This window comes from Tenrec ecaudatus, chromosome 10 (genome assembly GCF_050624435.1).
Source record: "Tenrec ecaudatus isolate mTenEca1 chromosome 10, mTenEca1.hap1, whole genome shotgun sequence".
NCBI classification, from domain to species: Eukaryota; Metazoa; Chordata; class Mammalia; order Afrosoricida; family Tenrecidae; genus Tenrec; species Tenrec ecaudatus.
In genome coordinates this window covers 32621945-32647315 of record NC_134539.1, presented here as the reverse complement: position 1 = coordinate 32647315, position 25371 = coordinate 32621945, and the positions used below count along the sequence as shown (strand labels likewise).

The 25371-nt window shown below is 43.8% G+C and overlaps 1 protein-coding gene and 1 pseudogene across 2 annotated transcripts in view; both read right to left on the bottom strand.

The window, feature by feature from the left end:
* UNC13B (unc-13 homolog B) overlaps nucleotides 1–25371 on the bottom strand; it is a 208662-nt gene that overhangs the window by 56921 nt on the left and 126370 nt on the right. The gene's annotated exons all lie outside the window — the stretch shown is intronic.
* LOC142459007 (eukaryotic translation initiation factor 1 pseudogene) lies at nucleotides 10344–10825 on the bottom strand (annotated as a pseudogene).

Genomic DNA, 25371 nt, shown 5'->3' with positions numbered 1-25371 from the left:
CAGAACATGCCAGGGGTGGAAGGGTCCTTTAGAGAGTATCTGGATCCGTAATCTCACACTACATTGTAATCCCGCCTATGCAGCAGTTTTGTTTGGCTGTTCTAGGCGCGCGCGTGCGCGCACGCACGCACGCGCACACACACACACACACACACACATACACACACATTGTTTTAATTGGAAAGCCTTTAAGCAGGGGCAAAGACTCTCACTTCTCATAAGTCCCATTATCTAATTTCATAATCCATGATCTAGAATTGACACACTTGTTGTTGTTAATCTATTTGGTTTTGGCAGCTCCCTGGACGGCAGGAGTTGCTTGGTGGGTGAGAGCGCCTTGCACTGAAAGCTGTGCCTTATTTGTGTAGGAATCCCTACTGCCTAGCACGGCACGGGGTATTACTATGTCTAGCACACTGCCTGGCACACAGTGAGAACTCAGTGCTTTGGAAAAAATAAATGATTTGACAGCGAGCTGAATTAGAATCCAGGCCTCCAAATTCCTAGTCCATTTGTTTCCATGACAACATGTTGTCTTCAAGCTCTAAATTCCTTGCAGATTAATGGTTTACAACTGCCTTTTATTGAAAAACTAAGTTGGAAATCTCTCACTAATTAACCTTGCTCATAATTTTCTGGGAACCCACTCAGAACAAAAAAGGGGTGGTGACACCACTGGCCTCTGCCGGAGTATGTACAGACAGGTAGGAAAAGGTGCCTGTTCTCCCCAGGGTGCAGTGGAAAGGGTGCCTGCCAGTCAGGAATGCTGCCCTGACCGTGTTCCTAGTGATGGGTCTAGAGCAGCGCTGTCCAGTGGAAATAGGCTATGAGTCACAGATGTCGTTTCAAATTACCCCAAAAGTAAAAAGAAACGGGTAAAATGAATGTTAGTAATATATTTTACTTAATTCACAGATCCCAAAATGTTACTTTCCTATGAAATCAACATAAAAGTATTAATCACATTGTTTGCATTCTTTTCTCATACTAGGTCCCCTGAATCTGGCATGTGTCATATGTTAATAGCACACTTATTTTAGACTAAGCCACATGTGGTCAGCAACTATGGTATCCTGGGCGACCAGGTCTAGGAGGCTGAAACAGGGCACTCTGGCACGCCTTCCAAACCTGTCAGGAGACACTCACTGCGAAGAGCAGGCTACCACCTGGCATCTCAGTGGAGCTGCTTGTGTGCTCTGTTCTAATACTCAGCCTGTCATCTGCTAACCCGGATGCTCGCTGGAAGCAGTACGACAGTTCCATTTTGTGACCTGTTTGGTCCTCCTCAATCTACAAAGAATAAAAGTATCAAGACCTAACTTGCAGAGGATAGAACCCTTTCTCTCTCAACCCTCTCTAGATGCTCTGTTGCTCCAGGTAGCTTTGTCCAGTCCTCAGGGCAAAACTATAGGATAAACCCAGTTAAAACACTTCAACAGAAGCGAGCCCTGCACATGGAAGGGGCAGACAAGGGCATCATTTCATGCAGCTGAGTGAAAGGTATGTTCTCCTGAATACCATGCACCAGAGAGACACATTGGTAATATATTTGTTTCGAACTTCATTTTACATGATCTAATTGTATCATCACAACTGCCCTCTTATGCAGGAGGAAAGCATTATTATTCTGAAAATCAAACTCAGAGAGGCCAAATGACTTGACCATGGCCACTGAGGATTTGGAAGTGAGTCTTCACTCTATGAAGTTCGTGCTGTCTGCACGAGACAGAAGAACAAATGCCCAATTGTGCATGTGTGCACACAGTCAAGACAGCAAACTCAAAAGTTGTCAGTGTATATGGTAATCACATGCATACAGAAGAGGGATGAACTAACCCACGAGACAGTATACACACACTTGCACACACTGGATGAGTGAGAAGACTCTATATAAACAGATGTCTACACGCAGAACAGCAAGGTTATCTGAGTAGTACTGGTGCACGTGAGATGAAGGGACAGGTTAATGTCTGCACATGTATTCACCCACGGCGAGGGAGATGGTCTGCATGGGCTCCTAGAAGATGAATGGGCTGTCTAGGAGGAACTTCACACAGGAAAGGGATGAACAGGCTGTTTATAAACATTACGAACATATCGAGAGAAAAACAAGATTTGGATACCAGGAAGCACACAGCCAAGCGCTGGGTGTGCTATTGGCACACAGCAGGAGACCACCAAGGCGGGATGTGTGGCCAAATCAGCAGTATACACACACGTGCCCAGAAAGAGTCTACCCTCGGTGCCCAGTATTACATATTTATCACTCATTCTCCCGACCCCCGCCAGGAAGTTGGCTCAAGCAGTTATGTAATTAGGGAGCTGCTCCCTATTCCTCCCACAGTGATTCGCTTTTGTCCCTGCTGGCCCTGCCCCGCGTCAGTCATGCCCTGCAGACCACTTACCTTGCTGCTGCAACCGAAATCAGGGTAACGGAAATGAAAGGAAAAAGCACATGAAAGCCAGGAATTCTCAAGTTTTGAGCCCTAGCGTTGCCTTCACGAGGAAATCCAGGCAGACGCACGCCTTGGCGGTACAGCGAAGGCGCAGGATGAACTTTCTAAGCCTAAGGGGCAGACCAAGGAGCATTGCTCTCCGCGGCACCCGCGGGCTGGCTCCCGGGCGGCGAAGTTGATGATGCCCACACAATGCCCAGCCCAGCCAGCCCCTCGGTGAAGGGCGGGGCAGGAGTCGCGCCGGCTGCAAAGCGAGGAAGCCGAGCTGGCGAGGATTTCTGACGGCTCGCGCGCCCGCGGAGGGAACAGCAGCCCAACTTCCCCGGGGCTGTGAGATTCCAACTCAACCAACGGAGCCCGAGACTGGGGAGACGGAAAATCAGGGCAGCTCAAGCTCCTGCTGCGGCTGCTCCTCCTCCTCTCCAGCTGCTTCCTGCCAGCAACCTCCCCGTAGGGCACCAGCCCTCCTCTCCTCACACGTTCCTGGCGCACACACCCCCTTCCCCAGCACACTCACGCACACGCAACCCTCGCCAGCAAGCTCACTCGCACACCCTTGGTGCGTGTCTCTCTCTCTCCCTAAATATAGATCTTACTCTCTCCCCGCCCCCACGTCCTCCCCTCCGTACCCACCCTTCTCCGTCCTTTGCCCCCTGCCTGCCCAGCACTCGCGTGTCCGTGTCCGGCTGGGCTATAGGCTACAAGGAGAAAGACAGACCCCTCTGCTTTGGGGAGTGCCCAGTCTCCTCTCCCAGAAAAGACAAGCAGGCAAGCGGCTCCCTGAGCACAATACAAAGGAGGCTGCTCTTCCACTGAGACAAGCGGGAGGTGGCCTTTGTTTTCGGGTGTTGGGGGTTTTTTGTGTGTGTTTTTGGGGTGGGGAGGTGGCTTGGCTGTTATTTATTTTTGTATGTGCAAATCTATTCCCAGCATTTGGAGAAACTGAAGAGCAGGTAAAGCACCCAATGCAGTGAACATCAAATAGCTGCATGTTTGTTTGTTTGTTTGTTTTTGGCATAGTGACTAGGATCTTAAAAGCTTACAAGCAGCCAGCTGTTGGCCTCGCCCCATCAGGAACAAAGAAGAGTGAAGAACATAAGAGGTGCAAGGAAACAATTAATCCCAAAGGCTAATGAAACACATGACCCTCCCTCCCCCCAAAACCAAAGAACTAGATGGTGCCCAGCTTCTACTATTGACAGCTCCGAAAAGGATGGCAATAGGAGGTCCTGGATAAAGGAGAAGGAGGGGAGGACAACAAAACTCAAAATTATACTAAGTACTAAGGAAGCTGACTGGTTTGAGACTAATGGAACCCCCCAAGACTGTGGTCCTTAGACTCCCTAGACAGCCTCGAATTGAACCCATGCGCAGGGGTCAGCTTTCAGTCCAACAGTAGACAGGCCTACAGGGTGAACGCTCGGTAGAACCATCAATCGTAGAAGACCAAAAGGGCAGCATTTGCTCAAGGATAAAGCTAAGGAAAAAAAACACCACACAAACCCCACCCTCCTCCAAACTCACTGCCATTGGTTCAGTTCTGACTCATAACCACCTCATAGGACAGACAGAGCCACCTCTGTGGGCTTTTTTTGGTGCTTGTTTTACTTTTTATCCCCCCTTTTGTTCTATTGCATTTATTTTATTTAAAAAATTTTTTTTTTAACATTTTATTAGGGGCTCATACAACGCTTATCACAATCCATACATATACATACATCAATTGTATAAAGCACATCTGTACATTCTTTGCCCTAATCATTTTCAAAGCATTTGCTCTCCACTTAAGCCCTCTGCCTCTGTGGGCTTTTGAGACAATGTTGTTACTGTAGTGGAATACCCCATCTTCTTCTCACAGAGCAGCGGTGCTTTTGAATGGCTGACCTTGGGGTAAGCGGCCCAACATGGAGCCGACGACACCCCCAGGGCCCCTCCGAAGCTTAGAAGGCAGGAAAGAGGGGTGAAGGGAAGCCATACACATGGGGAGGAAGTAGGAAGAGTAGAGTTAGATTGCAGAGACTGCAAGCCATGTCACGCAATACGATGTACATGAACTTTTGAATGGGAGGCCAATTTGTTCTGTACACTTTCACCCTAGACACCATTTAAAAAATTTAAAAACTGGTACCGAAAGATTAAAAAACACCGCAGCCTAAGATCAAATTAGAAAACAAAACCTCCCTTTGGGCTATGCCCACAATGAGGGAGAAGTGAGACAAGCTAAATGGGCTAAGAAGGACCCTCTGCTGCAGATGCAGGACCACAGATGATTCTGGAATCCAGAATTAGGAATCAGGTAACCTGAAGAGATAACACAGTGCCTAAATGCCAAAGCCCTGGTTCCACGACCCCCAGTTTCTTAGTCTCTCTCTGTCAGAGCTCGTCTCATCTTCGAGGCGACTTGCTGACCAGGTGACTGGTGTGTTCCTCTCTCAGTAATTCAGCAATCCTAGTTCGGACTCACTGGAAAAAGATGAGGCTGGCTATTCCTGCAAAGATTTACAGTCTCGGAAACGCTAAGGAGTAGTTCTACTCTGTCCTACAGGGTCACTCTGAGTCAGAATGGGCTCCGTGGCAGAGGGTCAATTAGCACTCCTCATGACACGGAATCTTCACTTTCATAAACACTCAAGTCATGGGTTGCAACATAATGTCCAAGCAATAAGCTTTGGTCCCTTGCGCTCTGGAGGAGACAATGCACTTTTCCACTCTCCAGCACAGCACAGGAAAAGCATTGTTTGATGCGTCTAGGGCACCTCGGAATCCTGCTCAAGCCAGAGCTCCAGCAGACCGGTACCAAGCTGTGCAGCTATTCCTCTTCTAGCCCCTGTGCGCCCAGGGCAGACGACCCAATAAGCAAGGTAAGCACAGCATAGCGTAGGCTAATTTACTCATCTGTAGTGAACAATTTCACATGATGTGATGACAAGCACATGAAACTGTCCATGTGATTAATCACATGTAAAGGTACTCTGTCCCTGTCGAGGGTAGGATCTTTGAAAAGAGGCTTTGATTCTATGGGAAGGTACTGTGGGGCTGGGAAGGGGACAAATGCTAGCCACACTGAGAAGCAGAATCTTTCATGTGGTGGTGGTGGGGCGGAGGAAAGTACAATTGTTCCATGGTTATTGGGTAATCAGACACTGTCAGAAACTGATCTAATAAGAAAAGACCAACTGTGGGTGGGTAAGTTTGAAACACACAGCAGGCACTTAGCAGCCTCTCAAAAGTTGCTACTTCTGCTACCCTGCAGCATCCTTCCTAACAAACCCCAACAAAGCATGACCATTTAGCCAAGAAACCAAGCAGTCCTGAAGAACAAGCAGCCCTATGTGCTACATAAAACAAGTTTTTACATGAAGCATGATTGTCTTGGCCTACCCAAGATCCAGAGGAGAAAGGGTTGATTTCAGAGCAACATTTGCCTCCCTACTGCCTTCTTCCAACAACGTTACTTCCCCCTCAACCAAGGAAGAAAACTCAGATTTCAAAAACTGCTAACAACTAATTTCTTAGCCATCCACCTCATTATGCAGCCAACACTGACAGCAGAGCAAATATCTCCTAACCCAGTGGGGGGTTTGGCTGGCTGACAGAGGGATAAGGACTGACAGCGCAGTTATAACCACACCTAAATACAGGGGAATGGGGGGAAAAAACCTTGAAAACTCACATTTCAGTGGAAATCAGAGACAATTTACTGTGGAGTTTCCCACAGTCCAGCCAGGAGAAAGGAAAAAATGGGAGTTTAAGACAAAACAAAACAAAATAGACAAAAGACTGACTGAATCAGAATTTCATCTCCAATTCTGTAGTCACGAGTAGAGATTCCAGGAACCGTGGCTGTCATTATCTAGCCTAGATCCAGGCTTCTTAGGACAGGGAGAGGCTCGAACTCTCAAGATTTGGGAAGATTCCCAGAGTTAAGACAGTACCTCACCCACCTGTGGCTCCAGAACCTGGCTGAACTCTCTAGGTTAATGATTCTCAAGCTGTGGGTCGCAACTCCTTTGGGGGACCAATGACCCTTTCACAGGGGTTGCCTGATTCATAACAGTAGCAAATTGACAGCTATGAAGTATCAGTGAGAATAATTTTATGGTTGGGCAGGGGGTCCCCACAACACGAGGGGCTGTATTAAAGGGGTCACGGCATTCGGAGGGTTGAGAACCACCGAACTAGATATAAGCAAGGCCAACACTGTCCTGCTTCTCCATCTGCTGCCTGCTCAGACACATTCCGTTTGTCTTCTTAACCATCTAAGTTTGTCTTCTAAGCAACTGGTCATCTAGAAAAATACTCAGACAATAGATGATGTGTGCAGCACAACAAACCTGCTATTTCTGGCTAATCGTCTTCAAATCTGACACGAGCACCCTGGTGCTTTGAGCATGGATTACCTTTGCATCTTTCCACATTTCCATGTTTCAGCAAGAGCAACGAGGACAATGGGAAAATGGTCAGCAGCAGTCAGTGTAAGCTCTGGCTAGAAACTGGGCTCCCTCTGCAACCTTTCCACAGAGCCCACAGGGTTGCCAGGCATTGGATGACCAGAGAGAAATGGGGTTCTCCTCAGAGGGCTGACCTTTTGGGATATACAGGCCATTTCTGAAGCTCTGGCTCCTGAGCCCGGTGGGCAACGGTCCCCTTGTCTCAGTGGATCTGGCCCCTGAAAATCTGGGGCAGGCTAAAAGGATGGGGGTGTTCTAGAGGTAGAAAAGCTCCACCACAAATATCACAAGCACCCACCTTAGTTGGGGTAGCTTCCTCCAAGCTGCTCAAGAGCTCGCTGGGCAGAACTGGAAAAACAGATTGGGTTAAGAAGGAAAAGGCATTTATCCAGAAGCTGCGAAATGCTTTGAACAGACATTCTCAAGGTCTGGTTCCCAAATTAAATTTGTGCAGGGATCTTTGCCTAGAGACACGAGTCAAGATGGAAATGCAACACGAAACACTGACACGCACGCAGAGTTGTGGGAAGGTTCCGAGCTGCACGAGATCCAAAGGGGAACCAAAGGAATAGTTAGTCAGAAAACCACCTGGCGCACAAGATTCACCTGCAGCTGAATTATCTGCATCCTGCCACAGGGATACTGAAGGAGATCCTTACCATCCACAATTCTGCCCCCTCGGACAGACCGTTTTAAGTCTCCTTGGGTAGCTACTGTGTTTTCACTAGTATTGTTTTACTTCTCTCTTCTAATGGTCACTGAAATGGCTATACAGAACTCACAGGCAAGATTTATGATTAAAGGGTTTATTAAGGAAGTGGAAAATACTCAGGATACAGTTGATTATCAGGACATGTTACAAAGTTCTGTCAGGTCTGCTAATAAATGACTACTCTACTGTGTGTCTCAACTAGAAGGCATTCAGCTCAAGCTCTGTGAGTTAGCAAACCTAACTTCTTGAATTAAGGGGGAACCCCTCCCATAAGGTGGCCCCCTTCCCATAAGCCTCAGCTCAAAGGTACTCAGTTCCACTTACAGGGATCAGCAAAGCCAGCTTCCTCAAGAAAGTGCCCTAGGGCTCCCTATTCCAGAAGCAGCCTCTTGCTCCAAAGTCGTCGGCTTTACTTGTTTCATGGACTCTGAGTCCACTGTTCTGTTTCACGTTCCGGCTCCTGGTGGAGCTGCTGCTGCTCCTCGACTGTCACAGCTGCTTCTGGATCCACTGCACAGGAATCTCTAGGTCCAGTGGACGTGCTTCACCCCTGGCGCTTGCTGCTATAAGGAGATCCCTCCTCTCCTGCTTCTCAAACGCTCCTTTTATATGAAGCTATATTACATTTAGTCACAGGTGAATCTCCCCCTGACTCCCACCTTCTTACCAGACCCAGGCAGGAAAAGGTAGGCTGGTGGGAGTTAGACTTTGGCTGGAAGGGCCATTTCAAATAATTCACTGCCCCTGCAGATATAACAGACCTGGAAGCAAAGACAGTGCCCACTACCTGGCCTTTCCTAGTTTCAATCAATGCTAGAGACTGGAATGGTAAATTTCCTGGTGTCAATGCCAAAGAGTGGACTGGGCAGCACTGCCTTGGTCAATGCCCATGTCAGTAATCACATATGCAGAGTGAAAAGGACAGAGCCAGAGTCTGATTTATGTGGGCTCAGCTTGTGATTATTTTTCCTCTCTCTGGTTTAGTACAGCCAAAAGCAGCATGAAGAGATAGACATATGGCCACCAGCCCGACAAGCTAGGATATGTGTTTCTGGAGGGAAAATGTTTTGTTCTGGTCACTGAACAAAAAGTTTGTTTTTCCTGTAGAATTATGCCTTCTATAAACGACTTCAAAACTGCATGCAACAAAGAGTGTTTGGCAACAGGAGACACCACTCTGGGTGAGGAATGAGCTTGGCTTACCTGATGTGCTAAGGCAGATCTGCTACAAACTAAATCAGAGCCGACAAGCTGCAAGGCAGGCCTAAGGAGTCACACGCTGCTGACTAAGTGCAGTTCTACAATCGGGTCAAGCATCTCCCTGATGAGCAAAAACTTGAGCATAAAAGATCTAGTGAACAAACTTCTCAGAACTCCCTGCTAATAGTTAGGTGGCAGCCTGTCCCTCTCCAAAGGTATCCATTTCACATTTCCATCCCATGATTAAATATTCATAATCCAAGGAGCCTACATACCTCTTGTCCTCTCACATAAATCTGGCCCAGAGTTTAAGGCAGTATCAAGTCACAGCGTGCACTGGCCTTGCCTCAGTTTCTATAGCCAAAGGAGGCCTAGGGACCATACCCTTAGAGTTCTCTAATGGAAATCCAAATTTAAAATTAGACCCCTAATACTAAAAGCAGATTATCTAACTCATCTGAAATTGATCACATATTCCTTCTGGCTCTTCGTGAGCTACAATATTTGAAGTGCACTTTAAGGCATACCTCAAGATGGAGAATTCACTTGTCTCGATGAGCTTGACAACCATCCCGAACTAGGCACACGCATCTCGAGTCTCTTGAAACCCAAGGGGGAACCTCAACAAGGATGTCTTTTCTTGTAGGATTTGTCATGTATTTTAATGCTCAGTGTGAGGCACAGAGCTACGAGAAACTCATTCATGTATCTAGGGAACCTAGTTATGGAGCTGAGAGTACAACAGAGAGGCAGGGGGCAGGGAAAAGGGCGTGCTCAGAGAGATGAGTCACCAGAGAGAGCTAGACAGAACCTGGAAAGCAAGGAATGCAGAGAACAGGCCTGTTGGTGTTGGCACTGCTGCTCAGAGCACTAGACGGCCGACTCACCCACATCAATCACACAGAGATAACACCTCTGCTCAGACACACAGTCCTTGCAAGCCATATATCCTAATTCTCGACCCAGTGACAGAATTCCCTTAAAAGCCCTCTGTCACATAGTCAATCACTAAACCTAATCTATTTTATCTCTTACTTACCAAACATACCCCATTCTTTATAGCTTCTCGCCCAGGTATTTTATTGATTGATTGATTGGTGCTGTTGCAAAATGGTCTTTCTTCCTGGCCTCCCTTCCTTTGGAACCACCTTCTTGTCCCTGGTCCGTCCCCACAATGCCGGGATGATATTTCTGATATGTAAACAGATGTTTTTGCTCAATTTCTTAAACTCCTTCTGTGACTGCTCATAGCAACCCTAACTATAACAGAACAAAACAATGCCCAGTCCCTGTCAGCCTCAGAATCATTCCTATGTGACAGCCCCATGACGCAGCCGCTGTGTGGATTCACCTTGCACTGAGGCGCTTTCTCTTTCTCACTGGCCCTCACTTTATGCAGCAGGATGTCCTTTCTAGGGACTGGCCCTTCCTGATCATCTGTCCAAAGCACCATCCTCACTTCTTTTTTTGGGGGGTGGGGGGGCTCTTTTCAGTTTATTGCATGAAGGAGTTACACTAGTCCACGTTAAAAGTGGACCCCAAATGGTTACATCATACAAGCTGTGAGGTTTTAAACTTGTGACAAGGGACAGAGGGAATTTTTCTACTCATTGCAAGGAAATCCTCACTTAAGCTTCCGTGAGCCACAAGCACTTAAAACCCATGAACCTTCAGCTGGTCGTCGTTAGCCAGTCCAATCTCTACAAGGAACTGGCATATGTTCTTGCGCTGGTCACCCTGGAGCTGAATCACTTCTCCATTTTCTGGATGCTCAATCACAGTACCATTGCAGGCAAATTTCTTCTTAAAGGCCTTCACTAGCTTCTTTTTGTCGTAGTCATCAGCGATCCCTTGGACAGTGGTCAGGGTCTTCCTGCCGTTGCGCTGTTGAATTCTTATATGGATATAATCCTCTGTCCCCGCAGGCAGCAGGTCATCACCCTTACTTGCATCAGCAAAGGGGTCGAAAGAGTGGAGGTTCTGGATAGCAGACATACGATATGATTCCTTTTACTCGGTGGAAATGGCCTGCGGAAGGCGGCGGCTGGAGAAGGCGGGCAGGGGGGACGGAGCGTCAGGAAGCGAGGGGGCTCGAGGGGGAGGCTGCTGAGTCCTCGGCGGCGGCTCAGTGACTGAGGCCCATCCTCACTTCTAAGGAGCACTCTGGTGGCACATTTTCCTAAATAGGTTTGTGGGATTTTTTTCCCGTCAGTACATAGTAATTTCAATATGCTTTTCCGACATTATCATTCAAAGGCATCGATTTTTGCCTTACTCATTCACAAACATATGAGACTCCTGAGAAGACGATGGCTTAGATCAGGTGCACTTTAGTCTACAAAGGGACATCTTTGCTCTTGAACTTTGAAGAAGTCTTTTGAAGCAGTTTTGCCCATCCCAGTGTGTCATTTAACATTTTTTTCTTTAAGAGTTTTAATGGTATATATTTCACACAGCATGCAATGTAATAGGTCAGTCATATTAAAAGGAGTTGCCCTGTCATCTTCACAATCAACTTTGGGACATTTATTTCCTTCTTGGGCTCACTGTTAGCAGCTTCCCACCTCCCTCCAATCTCCCTCACCATCAATGTCGCCAAAAGAAACCATCAATGTCCTGGATTTCATATACAGAAAAATACAGAAAACAAAACACAGAAAAACAAAATGAATTAAAACCACTGCATTCTGAAGGACAGCCAGGCTATTCACACCCCTGGTCTATAGTCAGAGAAGATTCGCCAGAAGAAACTAGATGGTACCTGACTCTTAGTAAAAATAGCATTTAGACCTGGCATTCTGTGATGCTCACCCTCCTGACACGATCACTGAAGACAAAATGGGTACATGAACTAATGTAGTGAAGAAAGCTATGGTGCCTGGCTATCAAAAGATATAGCATCTGGGGTCTTAAAGGCTTGAAGATAAACAATCATCCATCTAGCCGAAAAGCAACAAGCCCACATGGAAGAAGCACCTGTGCGATCATGAGGTGTTGACAGAATCAGGTAACAGGCACCAGAAGGTCGAAAACAAAACAAAAAACACTTTGTTGAGAACAAGAGGGGGTCAGAGCAGAGACCCAAAACCCACCTGTAGACAATAGGGCATCCCCTCACAGAAGGGTCACAAGGAAGGGATGAGTGAACCAGGGCGCAGTATAGCACCGATGAAACACACAGCATTCCTCTAGTTCCTTGAGGCTTCCTCACCCCCCACTCTCACGACCCCAGTTCTGCATTTCACTGCAAGCTAGACTGGAGTGTGTGCACAGGTACAGATGGAATGACACATGGAATCCAGGTCAGGTAATCCCCTCAGAAACAGATACGGGATAGCAATGCCACGGGAAAGTGGGGGGAGGAGAGGAAGAAGGGGAACTGATTGCAATGATCTAAGTATAACCTTCCCGCCCCCAAGGGGAGGAACAACAGAAACGTGGGTGAAGGGAGACAGTGGTCGGTGTAACATATGAAAATAATAACTTATAATTTATCAAGGGGTTATGGGGTGGCGGGGGAAGAGGAACTGATATCAGGATTCAAATAGAAAGTAAATGTTTAGGAAATGATGATGGCAAGATATGTACAAATATGCTTGATACAACTGATGTGTGGAATGTTATAACAGCCGTAAGAGCCCCCAGTAAAAGGATCTTTAATAGAAAAACAATAATAGTATTTAGGGCAGCAGTTCTCATCCTTTGGGTCGTGACCACTTTGGGGGTCGAATGATCCTTTCAAAGGGGTTGCCCGATTCATAACAGTAGCAAAACTACAGTTATGAATTAGCACCGAAAATAATTTTATGGTGGAGGTGTGTCACCACATGAGGAACTGCATTAAAGGGTTGCGGCATTAGTAAGGTTAAGAAGCACTGGTTTAGGGTCTTAAAAGCTTGTCTTCAAACAAACAGCCACCTGAGTGAGGTGTCTCCTGGGCCCACATGGTAAAAGCACACCAGTCTCTGTGATCCAAGGATTGTAAATGATAAAATCCAAACCGAGGGAATGGTATCAGAACTTACATTGTAAACACCCGGTTTGCATGGCAGTAGGAACCTAAAATCCATTCACTGGGCTTAAGCCTCATTGGATTTCTTGACTGCTGCTTCCAGGAGTGTTGGTTATGGATTCAAGGACAAAGAAGTCCTTGGAAATTTCGGTCTTTTCTCCATTTATGATGTTGCTATCTACTAGTCCAGTTGTGCACATTTTTGTTTTCTTTACATTGAGGTATAATCTATACTGAATGCTGTAGTCTCTAATCTTTATCAGTAAGCACTTCCGGGAGGGAGGGGGAAAAAAGAGGGCCTGATGCAAAAGGCTTAAGTGGAGAGCAAATGTTTTGAAAATGATGAGGGCAAAGAATGTACAGATGTGCCTTACACCATTGATGTATGTATGGATTGTGATAAGAGTTGTATGAGCCCCTAATAAAACGTTTAAAAAAAGTAAGCACTTCCAAGTCCTATTGGTTTCAGCAAGCAAAGTTGTGTCCTCTGCATATTGTAAGTTGTTAATGAGCTTTCCTCCAATTCCGATGTCATATTCTTACCATACTGTATACGCTCGTGTAGAAGCCAAGTTTTTCAGCACATTTTTAATGCAGGTTTTGTGGTAAAATTAGGTGCCTTGGCTGAGATTTGGGTCAAGGCTTATACATGAGTACATAGGTAGTCAGATTCTTTGGTCAGCATACAGACTGACTAAATATGGTAAAGGATAAAACCCTGATACACATCTTTCCTGATTTTAAACCACTCAATATCTCCTTGTACTGTCCCAACATTTGCCTCTTGGTCTATGTTCCACATGAACATAACTAAGTGTCTGGAATTCATATTCTTCACAATGTTGTCCATAATTTGCTATAATCCACACCACTGAAGGCCTTTGCACAGTCAATGAAACACAAGGAAGCATCTTTCTGGTATTCTCTGCTTTCAGCCAAGATCCCCTGCTGTCAGCAATGATGTCCCTCATTCCACGTTCTCTGCTGATTACAGCTTGAATCTCTGGCTGCTCCCTGATATGTAGCTGCAACTGTTTTTATTATCTCTAGCAAAAAGTCTACTTGTATATGATATTGTTCAACAACTTCTGCATTCTGTTGAATTTTTTTTGAATCAATATAAATATAGAGACCTTCCAGTCAGTTCATCAGATATCTGTCTTCCAAATTTCTGGGTCTAGACTATTAAGTGTTGAAACATGTTGATTGTGTTCCAGAATGCTTAAAGCTTTGTTTTTCACCAATGCCTTAGTGCAGTTTTGACTTCTCCCTTCAATACAATCAGACCACATGCTGCTTCTTGAAGTGATTGAACAACAGCCAATTCTTTTTGGTACAGCACTCTGTGTATTCCTTCCTTTTTCTTCTGGTAGCTCCGGCATCATCAATGTATCTTGCCCACAGAATCCTTCACTATTACAACTTGAGGCCTGAATGTTTCCTTTGGTTCAGCTTGAGATAGGCTGCATATGTGCTTCCTTTTTATTTTTATAACTTCAGGTCTTTGCACATTTCAATGTAATACTTGACTTTGTCTTCTTGAACTGCCCTTTGAAATCTGTTCTCTTACTTCATCATTCCTTCTATTCCCTTTAGCTACTCTACATTCAATAGCATGTTTCAGAGCCTCCTCTGACATCCACTGTGGTCTCTCCAATTTGGAAAGACCTTTTATTTGATCTATGTATTAAGTTCTTGACGCCATCTCACAACTCATCTGGTCTTTGGTCATTAGTGTTCAAATCTTCAATGTGCTGATGAGATGACCTTTCAATTCAACTAGGAAATACTCAAGGTAGACAAGTGTTAATTGCTTCAGCTTCAACCTGAACTTGCAGATGAAGAATTGATTATCTGTTTCACAGTCAGTCCCTGGCCTTATTTTGGCTGATAACACTGAGTTTCTCCATTATCTCTTTTCACAGATGTAGTCAATTTGATTATTGTATATTCATCTGGTCCATGTGTACAGTCACTATTGTCAAATGTTATTGAAAAAAAGGTATTACAATAAATAAGTAGCCAGTCTTACAAATTTTTTGTCATGCAACCTCCCTTGACACTACTAAACCCAAGGTCAACCGCCAATTCTGCCTCTTTGATTCCAATCACCAGCAATTATCAATGCAACTTGATTGCATGTTTCATCAATTTCGGACTGAAGAAGCTAGAATTTTTCAATTTCTTTATCGCTGGCTTTAACGGTTGGTGGAAAGCTTGATCAATGGATCTGTTAACTGGTCTGCTTTCTGAATGTACAGATGTTGTCCAATTAGAGACAGCATTGCACTTCAAGATAGATCTGTAAGTGGTCTTTTTTTTTTGTTAAGAATGCAATGCCATTCTTCTTTATTTTTGTCATGTCCAGCATAATAACCCATGTGATTTTCCAGTTAAAAACAGCAATACCCCTCCACTGCCAGGTCATGCGCTATTCTGTACCTGATCTTTATGCATGCTGCTTCATGTTTCATAACTTCCAACTTTCCTAGATGCACAGTTTGTGCATTCGTGTTCAAATTATTAGTGGGTGTTTGCAGTAGTTTCTTCCTTTTTTGAGTGTTACTCCAGCAGCAAGAGAGGGTCCCCAAAGCTTTGTTCCAGCCACATCAGGAGGGTTGACCTGACTGTGAGGAGGCAGCTCTTCCCCAGTTATAGGGCTCGTCTTCCAGAACTGGGTCAGACGAGGTGCTGCTGCTGTTCGTAAGACTTTGGGTGGCTGATTTCTCAGAAGCAGACAGCTTGTTTCTTTTTCCCAGACTGAAACAGTCTGGGAGCTCTGTTGAAACCTGCCCACCGTGGATAACCCTGCTGGTCTTTGAAATACTGTGGCATAGCTTCGAGCATCGCAGCAACATGCAAGCCACCACAGTGGGACAAACTGAGAGCTAAGCAGTGGTCAAGCTCCTTATCACAGTTATTCTTGGTCTGTCCAAGTCTGGAAGGGACCAGTTTCCCAATTCCCTTCTACTCACTGAATGGGGCAGCCCATCCTTTCCATTTCCAGACAGCCCCGTCTTGGGTGCCATGAGAATAAATATCCGAATAGTTTAAAAAGATTGAAGAGCTCAACAAGGGCTTTTCAGGAAATAGGACTTTAAACCCAAACCATAAAAAAACACTTTGGTACCAATGCCATTCCACCAAAATAACAATACCAAATGGACACCTATTTCTGTCTAGGTATGGTTCCAGGCATGCTAAAAAGATAGGATCCATACTCTCCGAGAGCACCCAGCATAAGGGGAGAGTCATTGTGTAATAAAGCACTGTTCAGCTCCTCCGTTCTGAGGGAGGGGGAGGCATTTCCACGGTGGACTCAGGTAACTGGTCGGGCCATTGACCGAGGACCAAGCAGACAGAGATGAGTTGTGGTGGTGGTCTGCCATTTCCTACGGTGGTGTCAACTCATCACACCCTTACAGAGTGCAAGTTCCCTATGGGGTTCCCCAGGTTGTAATCTTTGCATCTCACTGTTCATCACAAAGTCAGTGGCTTCATGAGAGAAAGATGAAGCTGCCTGCTCCCATAAAGACACACACCCTTGGACCTAAGGAAAACTCTGCCCTCTGTAGGGCGCTGTGATCAGAATCTCTCCTCTATAGGGCTGCTGTGATTCAGAATCTCTCCTCTATAGGGATGCTGTGATTCAGAATCTCTCCTCTATAGGGCTGCTGTGATTCACAATCTCTCCTCTATAGGGCTGCTGTGATTCACAATCTCTCCTCTATAGGGCTGCTGTGATTCACAATCTCTCCTCTATAGGGCTGCTGTGATTCACAATCTCTCCTCTATAGGGTTGCTGTGATTCAGAATCTCTCCTCTATAGGGCTGCTGTGATTCACAATCTCTCCTCTATAGGGCTGCTGTGATTCAGAATCCGCCCTCTATAGGGCTGCTGTGATTCAGAATCTCTCCTCTATGGGGTTGCTATGATTCAGAATCTGGTAGGTGGGTTTTAGTCAGCAGTGAGTAGGCTTTCCTTTTTATGCAAGCAGATGGTCACATCTTTCCATCCACTGACCAAGCACCTTAACCATTGCCCTATGAGGCCTCTTAGAGGAGACGCAGAGAAAGAAAAGATGAACAGTTTGAACACATTTTGTGAAACGCCTATGAATATCCAGGTAGGAGCATTCATAGGTAGCTGGATATAAGATTCTAGAACTCATGCAAGAAGGCTGAGGTTAAAATAACAGTTTGGGATTAAGCAGTGTTCAGATGGTAACCACATGGGCAAGATTCTCTTCGAGAGGAGGAAGAAGTAGAAAGTAGAGGCCTGGAAAGCTGAGCTTTAAGGGACAAGCAGGGGAAGAGCAATGCTGCGAAGGAGACCAAGATAGAGCCGAGCTGTTACAAAGAAGAACTTGCTGTCACAAAGAAGAACTCAGAAGGAAAGGTATCGAAAAGCTAAGAAGGAAGAGTGTTTTAAGGAAAAATCAGTCAACCGTTTTAATCTTTCCTGTCACGAAGAGATGCTCCAGGATGTTGATTTTCAAACAGAATGCCCTTCTTAGCTAGTCATATCTGGCTATTTATGCCTAAGTGTCCCCAGGTGTGTACTGAATAAACACATTTCCTTAGCATGCTTTACGATGACAACTAGCAAAGGGAAGCCAAGGCATTGGGGGAGACGACTTGTCACAACTCCCTCCCTCCCTAGGTGTCAAGAAGTGAGATTCCACGTGCTATGATGCACTCCAGGCCTTGGTTGGGGGTCGGTAGCAAACCTAAGTGGCACTGTTCAAAGAACTGCAACTTGTCACTTATAAGAAGTCATGGAATCTCCACGATGGCATATGCTTGTAAACATCAAAGACTCATTTTTCTAAGCGTACAATGTTTTATTTCTTAGATATTTCCTGACACTTAACAACAGTTACTAACTTGGTATCCTCTGGAAATTCCTCTGACAAGATTTCTGGGTAAACTCCAAAGGTTTATTCCGTACACTTTAAATTTCTTTGGCAACGATTTTCTATTACAGTTTTTCATCACATTTTTGCAACCAATTACCTTTGATCTTGTAACACTTGCTCTAGAATATACTTGAAAATATTCACTCCACAAAATGTTGCTGAGTGCCTTCTAAAGTGTTAGAAGCTATACCAGGAACTGGCCATCAGTTCTTGACTTCAAGCACAAACTCTAAAATGAGTTAAAACTCACACATATGCCAACAAGGAAAAGGTGACTGGAAAGCAGAGGCACAAGAAAATACAGACAGGATCTCTAAATGCCTGCACTCTGTTTTTCTATTTAAATCAACTAGGTCCACAAGGCATATTAGGTATTTTAGGTGAATATTACAGTATTTTAAGTCAATGTTCACTCTTAATTCCTAAGACTTCAGACCCAAACTCTGCATGCCATCCTACTGGATAACCTAAGTGTAGTCATAATGACCTACTTAACAGAAGACCAATTCAAAATATAGGTCAGGTAGTCTATAACTTGAACCTTTCTGACCCTGGGGCCTCACCATGGATTAAGACGTCCATCTTTTTCTCCAGTTGCAAGAGAAGGTACAAAGAACCAATACCAAAGACCCAAAGCAGTTTTGTCAAATCTTCCTTTTCATGCCCCAACTAACAGTTCCTGCCTCTACCAGAACGATACAATTAGCAGTCCAACGGGAATAGATGTAGTGAAAAGGCAGACTTCAGCAACTCCTAACAGTTGGAGTGGATGACTAATAGGCAGATTTGAGAGAGAGAGAAAATATATTCCAGCTTTGGAGGTGCTTTATATGCATTACCCAAGTCATCATGATGCACAATCATTCTATGAGTTAGGCTTGTGTCATTAGGCCAACTTTACAGATGAGAAAACTAAGGCTTAGAAATATAGGAACAAAAAAAAAAAAAGAGGACCTGATACAGGGGGCTTGGGTGGAGAGCAAATGCCTTGAGAATGATTGGGGCAGGGAATGTATGGATGTGCTTTATACAATTGATGTATGTATATGTGTGGATTGTGGTAAGAGTTGTATGAGTCCCTAATAAAATGTAAAAGAGAAAAAAATGATTAGGGCAAAGACTGTACAGATGTGCTTTATACAATTGATGTATGTATATGTATGAACTGTGAAAAGAATTGTATGAGCCCCAATAAATTGTTAAAATTAAAAAAAATTAAAAAAAAGAAATATAGGAACTTGTTGAGGGTCCCCGAGTAAAGGTCAGAAAGTAGAGAATGTATAGGTTCTGGGCTCAGATATTGTGTGACCACACTCCAGTAGCCAGGAGGGTGTGACGGGAGCAAGTATTCAGAGTAGCAAGGGCACTTGTTCCGGTGAGGTCCCTCCAACTGGCCAAGCAGAGGTTACCATGAGGGTCAAGAGGGGCAGTAAAGGCCCTGGTCAAAGAGGCGGAAGTTAAAATAGCCATGGGCAGGCCAACAGTCTAGGAGTTTTAGATTAAAGAACAAATGAAAAGTCTCTTCACTTTAGAGAAAGTCACAAGCCAGAGCAGCACTTTGCAGGAGAGCCGAGAGTTCTCTCAGTGATCTTCCCTGAGAACACTTGAGTTGATCCTCCCTCTCAGGCTGAGCAGCTATAACCGTGGGTTTCCTGTTTGTTCAATTCCCTCCTTCTTTACTAAGCCTCTTCCTTTCTTCAGCAACCATCAGGTCCCATTGAGGCTTTTCAGGAGCACCTGTCAAATCGTCCTCACCAGCCCATTTCAATGCCTCTCCCTCACTGTCCCTTCCACCTGGAACACCCACCCACCTGCTGCCACTGCAGCACTCCATTTCTAGAGCTAAAAGTCTCACCTCCTCCCCCAGGTTTTTCTGCGGCTAAGCCAAAAAAGGTACAGATTCATATCTATTCCCACCCACACTACCACCATTACTGCCTCATCAGCATTTGCAGTATCATCAGACACTTATTAGGCACACGTGGCAGGTACTAAGCCAGCCCAAGGGACGCAGCAAGAACCTACATGTTCTGAAGTCTGCAGGCAATGTTACAGGGATGACGGAAGTACAGCTTGAAGTGTAACTCCTCAAATAGTCAAATACAAACAATCAAAAATAAGGAATAATTTTCTTCTGTCAAATTGGCAAAACTGATCCTATTCAAAGTTGGTGCAGCATATTCAAGTACTAAAAAGTACAGCTTGGAGAAACTTTTATGAAAAGAAATCAGAAGTTTATCAAAAGTCTTTAAAAGCCTATGCCAATCAACTCAGTAATTTATTTGACTTTCTTTTGAGGAAGCTACACTAAAGAAATATTCAGAAATGAAAATAGACTATAGTGATGTCTATCATATCATTAGTGATAATAGTAAACAAACAAGAGGAATTGCTATGGAATATTTATATGCTAGAATACTTATAATGTTTTAATAACCACTATATCACATTGTAGAAAATTAGTAACGCAGCAAAAAGCTCACAAAAATACTACATGCCTATATTAAATGCATGAGGGAGCACCGGTGGCATAGCTGGGCTCCTAATCCCGAGGCCAGCAATTCCAACTGACTGCCTATTTCAAGGGCAAACAATGAGGCTGCCTGCTCCCATGATGCTGGACAGTCTGGGAAACCCTAAGGAGCAGTCCTGCTCTGTCCTCTAGGATCAGTATGAGTTGGAAGTGATTTGATGGTAGTGGGTTTGGCTTGAGTTTCTTTCCATTATTGAAGACAGTACCTTTTGGGGTGAGTCATTCCAATTATTTACAAATGTTCCTCTCTGTCCCTTTCCAGTTATTACTCACTTAAAATTAGGTATGGTTGACTGAGTTATTGTACCCAAGAAACCATGGGTAAAAGTGATACGTGTCACACTTGGGCCTAAGGTTTAAGGGATGGTGTGCAATTTGCTTTCTTCTCTTTCATTTGTCCATCCCACAGTCCCTCAAATCGCTGTGGCTAGCAATGTTCACCAGGCTAAATTCCAGAAGGAAGGCAATTTAAAGATGAACTTTTTGACATGTAGTATGGGCCAGAAACACATCTTTGTTATTTTAAGCTGCTGACAGGTGGAGGGCAACTTGGCAATATTTATCAATACAAATGTCATAACCTCTTCAAGGATTTACGTTCAGATACAGGTGGTAAAATGACATATGTGAACCGTTACTCATTATACCATGGTTTATAAGAGCTAATACATGGAAATTATCATGTGGTCATCAATAGGCTGTTCGTTACAGCTGGGGATACACTTAGGCAATGGAGGAGTCTTAAGAAAAATCCCTGAGGACTGATACACAACGCTGTCTAAGTGAAACAGGAAGATGTTCTCTGTGTGTATAATATGTGCAAGCTTCTGTATAAAAGTAAAGGGTGGAAAGGACATAGAATATATATGCATATTGACTCACTTGACCAAGAAATTTTGTAATGATAAGTACTGGTGATAAGCTAACAGAAAGTATTATCTTGGACAAAGGTTAAAGAAATGACCAGGTGAAGCTTTGGATTATTCAGAGAAAAATAATCCCTGGTGCTGTGTTTACCTCCTCTCTATCTCAGCATCTCAATCAACCTGTTACTGCATCTCATTTTGAACATATATTATTCATTTCTGCCTCTATTTTAAACTGTTATCAGTTGCTTCTTTAAACCCTGGCTTATCTTTCTCCTCTTGGCTACTTACATCCAACTGCCAACTTCCATTGCCTAGGTTAAGAATATCCTTACTACTGTTCTCTTGTTCAATTAAGTAGCATGTCTCTGAGTAATGCTTAGATGAACCCGTTATTACCCTGAAGGAGTCCCTGTTTGGGCAGCTGTTTCCAGCTGCTCATTTCAGAGACTATCTCCACTCTTCAAAAGCAGGGTGTCTGCTCTAGTATGTGCTTATATTTTATTCACATTTTTCTTTCACATGGAAGCTATCTGCTTTACTTTCCATATTAAAAATGCAAGACCCTTACTTCTGAAAATGACTAAGTATTATAAAACTGATCCCAAAAATGATCACTAAAATGTTTAGCTATGTCAATCCAGATCAATAGAATTCCCAACATTGGGCAACCCTATCTATAGAAATATGTTAAGCATACAGTCATTCCTCAATATACATATATATTTATTCATTTTAAAGTATGTGCACATACAATTATATTAATATTTAAATTACAGCATAAAATTAAAATATAATAACAAATAAGCATTTATATTAAAATTTTTATTAATGCTATAAAAATAGCTACTTCTTGTCAACAAAAATATTCCCTGGCATCGAGTCAGTTCAGACTCCTGGAGACGCTACAGGAAAGAGCGGAACTTTTTGCGGGAGTGGAAAGCCTCATCTTCTTCCACACCAAAAATATTAGTTATAGTAAAAATATCTTCTAGTGAAAGCAATGTGGTACAATAAACCTCTTTCTTGTCTTATATCTTGGTTTGATATCATAAAATTATTTGGAAGCCTGTTTCCGCATTAAATGTATTTCAATACTTGGTTTGCATAGCTAAAAAAGGTGCCAATACATTGATGTAATGAAAGAACCACAACTGATCATGACATTTCAATTATTCAGTGATTTTGTTTAAGTAAATTTCCATCTTCCTTATGCAAGTTAGTAATTCTTGTAAAATAGAAATAATTTTAACAAATGAGTGCAAATCTCATTCAAAATTTTCATTTGGAGACTTTTTCCACTGTTATAATATTTTTTACCAGTTTTTAAAGAATGCAATTAGGAGTTAGTATAGATAATATTCATTGTGCAGGATAACAAAAGAACATATGCGCACACTGGAGCATGAATGGAAACATTCAAATATCTGTATTCAAAATGCTTTCTTCAGGGGGTGCTGGAGCAATAGCAATCTAGCTGAGAGGAATTACTAAGAAGGGCGAGTGTGATGATGGGGCAGGAGGATGGTTAAGGGAAACAGGAAAGTTCTAGGAAGCAAAGTTATGAATACAAATGTAAACATAGGTGTGTACATATGTAAATATATTAATTCATAAAAACAGAGATATTGGCATAGGTACATATATTTGTATGGCAATACACTCTGAGGAGGTGGACGGACTTTGGGCCTCTTCTCAAGCCCTGCCTCAATGTAACAACACTTTGTTCTAACAACCTGGCATTCTGTGATGCTCGCCTTCCTGGCACGATGGCGCAAGACAAAATGGGTGCATAAGCAAATGTGATGAAGAAAGAGGATGGTGTCAGGTATAAAAAGATATAGTGTCTGTGGTCTTAAAAGTTTGAAGTTAAACAAACGGCCATCTAGCAGAAAAGCAACAAGTCCACATGGAAGAAGCACATCAGCCAGTGTGATCATGAGGTGTCGATGGGATCGGGTAACAGGCATCAGAAGACCCAAAACAAACAAACAAACAAACAAACAAAAACATGTTGCTGAGAACAAGGGGGGTTGGAGCAGAGACCCAAACACATCTGCAGTCAATGGGACATCCCTCACAGAAGGGTCACAAGGAAGGGATGAGTCAACCAGGGCGCAGTATAGCACCAATGAAACAGACAATATTCCTCTGATTCCTTAAGGCTTCCTCATCCCCATCTATCATGACCCCACTTCTGCCTTTCAGCTCTGAGCACATACACAGGTACAGATAAGAGAGAAGAGCTCACACCAGGAATAGGAGTAGTAATACCAGGAGGGAAAAGGGAAGGTGGGAAGTGGGGAGAGGGGACATGGGAGAATCGATTGCAATGATCTACACATAACACCCCCCCCGGGGGGGATGAACAACAGAAACCATGGGAGAAGGGAGACAGTGGTGTAAGATATGACAATAATAATAATTTATAATATATCAAGGGGTCACGAGGGGTTAAGTGGGGAAGGGAGAGAAAAAAGAGGAGCTGATACCAAGGGCTCAAATAGAAAGTAAATGTTTAGAAAAGAATGATGGCAACATATGTACAAATATGTTTGCTACAACTGATGTCTGGATTGTTATAACAGCTGTGAGAGCCCTCAATAAAATGATCTTTTAACACAAAAATTGAAAACTGCTTTCTTCAAAGCAATTTTCCTCCGAAAAGTGGCCACTTTTCCACACATTATTAATGTATTATCTTCTCCTGAAGGACTAGATTAAGAATGTTGGTATGAAGCTAGAATAAATTAAGCATCAAAATAGATAATAATAATGGACTGCAACTCATGAAATAAATTAGAAATTCCTGAGTACATATCGATATACATGAGTTAAGTGGGGGAGGGAAATCTCTTCCTTACAGTAGAATGCCAGTAGAAAAGGGAATAGAAATAGCAAGTACCCATTTGGCCATCATCACACAGGTGGCAGATTCAAACAGGAGTCAGCAGTGGATGCAGAGCTAGTGGGCTGAGATTTGTTGAAGAGCCAGGTATTGGCATTGTTTCAGTGTATCTCATCACCACACACACATACATACATACACACACAAGTTACTGATTATAAGGTGGGAGACTTGGCAGATACAAACATGAACAGATGTTTACCATTGCCATTACAAATGGTGGGGCAGACTGACATGGTGTAACTCCAGATGCGTCGCACCAGAATAAGCACAGCATTGATTTTGTGTGATTTCTACCAGAAAAGCATGGACGGCCAGATACTGGACCTAAGGAAGCATTTGATGAGCAAGATTAAAGAACATGCTACAAAAGGAAAGGCTTGTAGTCTATAAAATTGTCGAGGACATGAAAGGCAGAGGAAGACTGAGGTGTTGTTCCAGACGGGACTGAGCTCAAGAGACATGATGAAAGAAACAACTAGAAGCACTGTGTCATCCTGGATTGAATCCTGGACCAGAAAGAAAAAAAGAGACATGGGTTGGGACAGGTGGCAAAATGTGCCCGGGGTGGAGGGAGGGTGAAGTGGAAAGGGGGAAACAGATTATGAGCATCTACATGTAACTTCCTCCCTGAGGAGGAGGGAGAAAAACAGAAAAGTGAGTGAAGGGAGATGTCAGACAGTGTAAGATATGACAAAATAATTTATAAATTATCAAGTGTTCATGAGGGAGGGGGAGAAGGGAGGGAGGAGGAAAATGAGGAGCTGATGCCAGGGGCTTAAGTAGAGAGCAAATGTTTTGAGAATGATGAGGGCAACGGATGTACAAATGTGCTTTACACAAATTGATGTATGTGTGGATTGTGCTAAGAGTTGTATAAGCCCCGAGTAAAATGATTTTTAAAAATTGGGGGGGGGGCCAGAAAGCAAATATTCTGAGAACGATGATAGCAACAAATGTACAAATGTGCTTGACACAATGGATGTATATATGAATTGTGATAAACGTTGTACAAGTCCCAATAAAATGATTTCTTTTTAAAAGTGCTTTGGGGTCCTGAAGATTGTGCTGTGTAGTTACTGATTTCCTGATTCAGGTTGTTATTTAGGAAAGTAGCCTTTATTTTGGAGAAATACACACAGGTATCTGTGGGGATGACAGAGCATTTCTAGGCAACCTTCTCCCAAATGGTTCTGGGAGAGACTGATCCCACAGTGGGGAGGGTAATAAAGCCAACCTGGTGAAGCACTCGCGGCTGACGCATCTACTTGTGCAATACATGTGAACTGTTCGAGCTCCTGTTTTACAACTTTT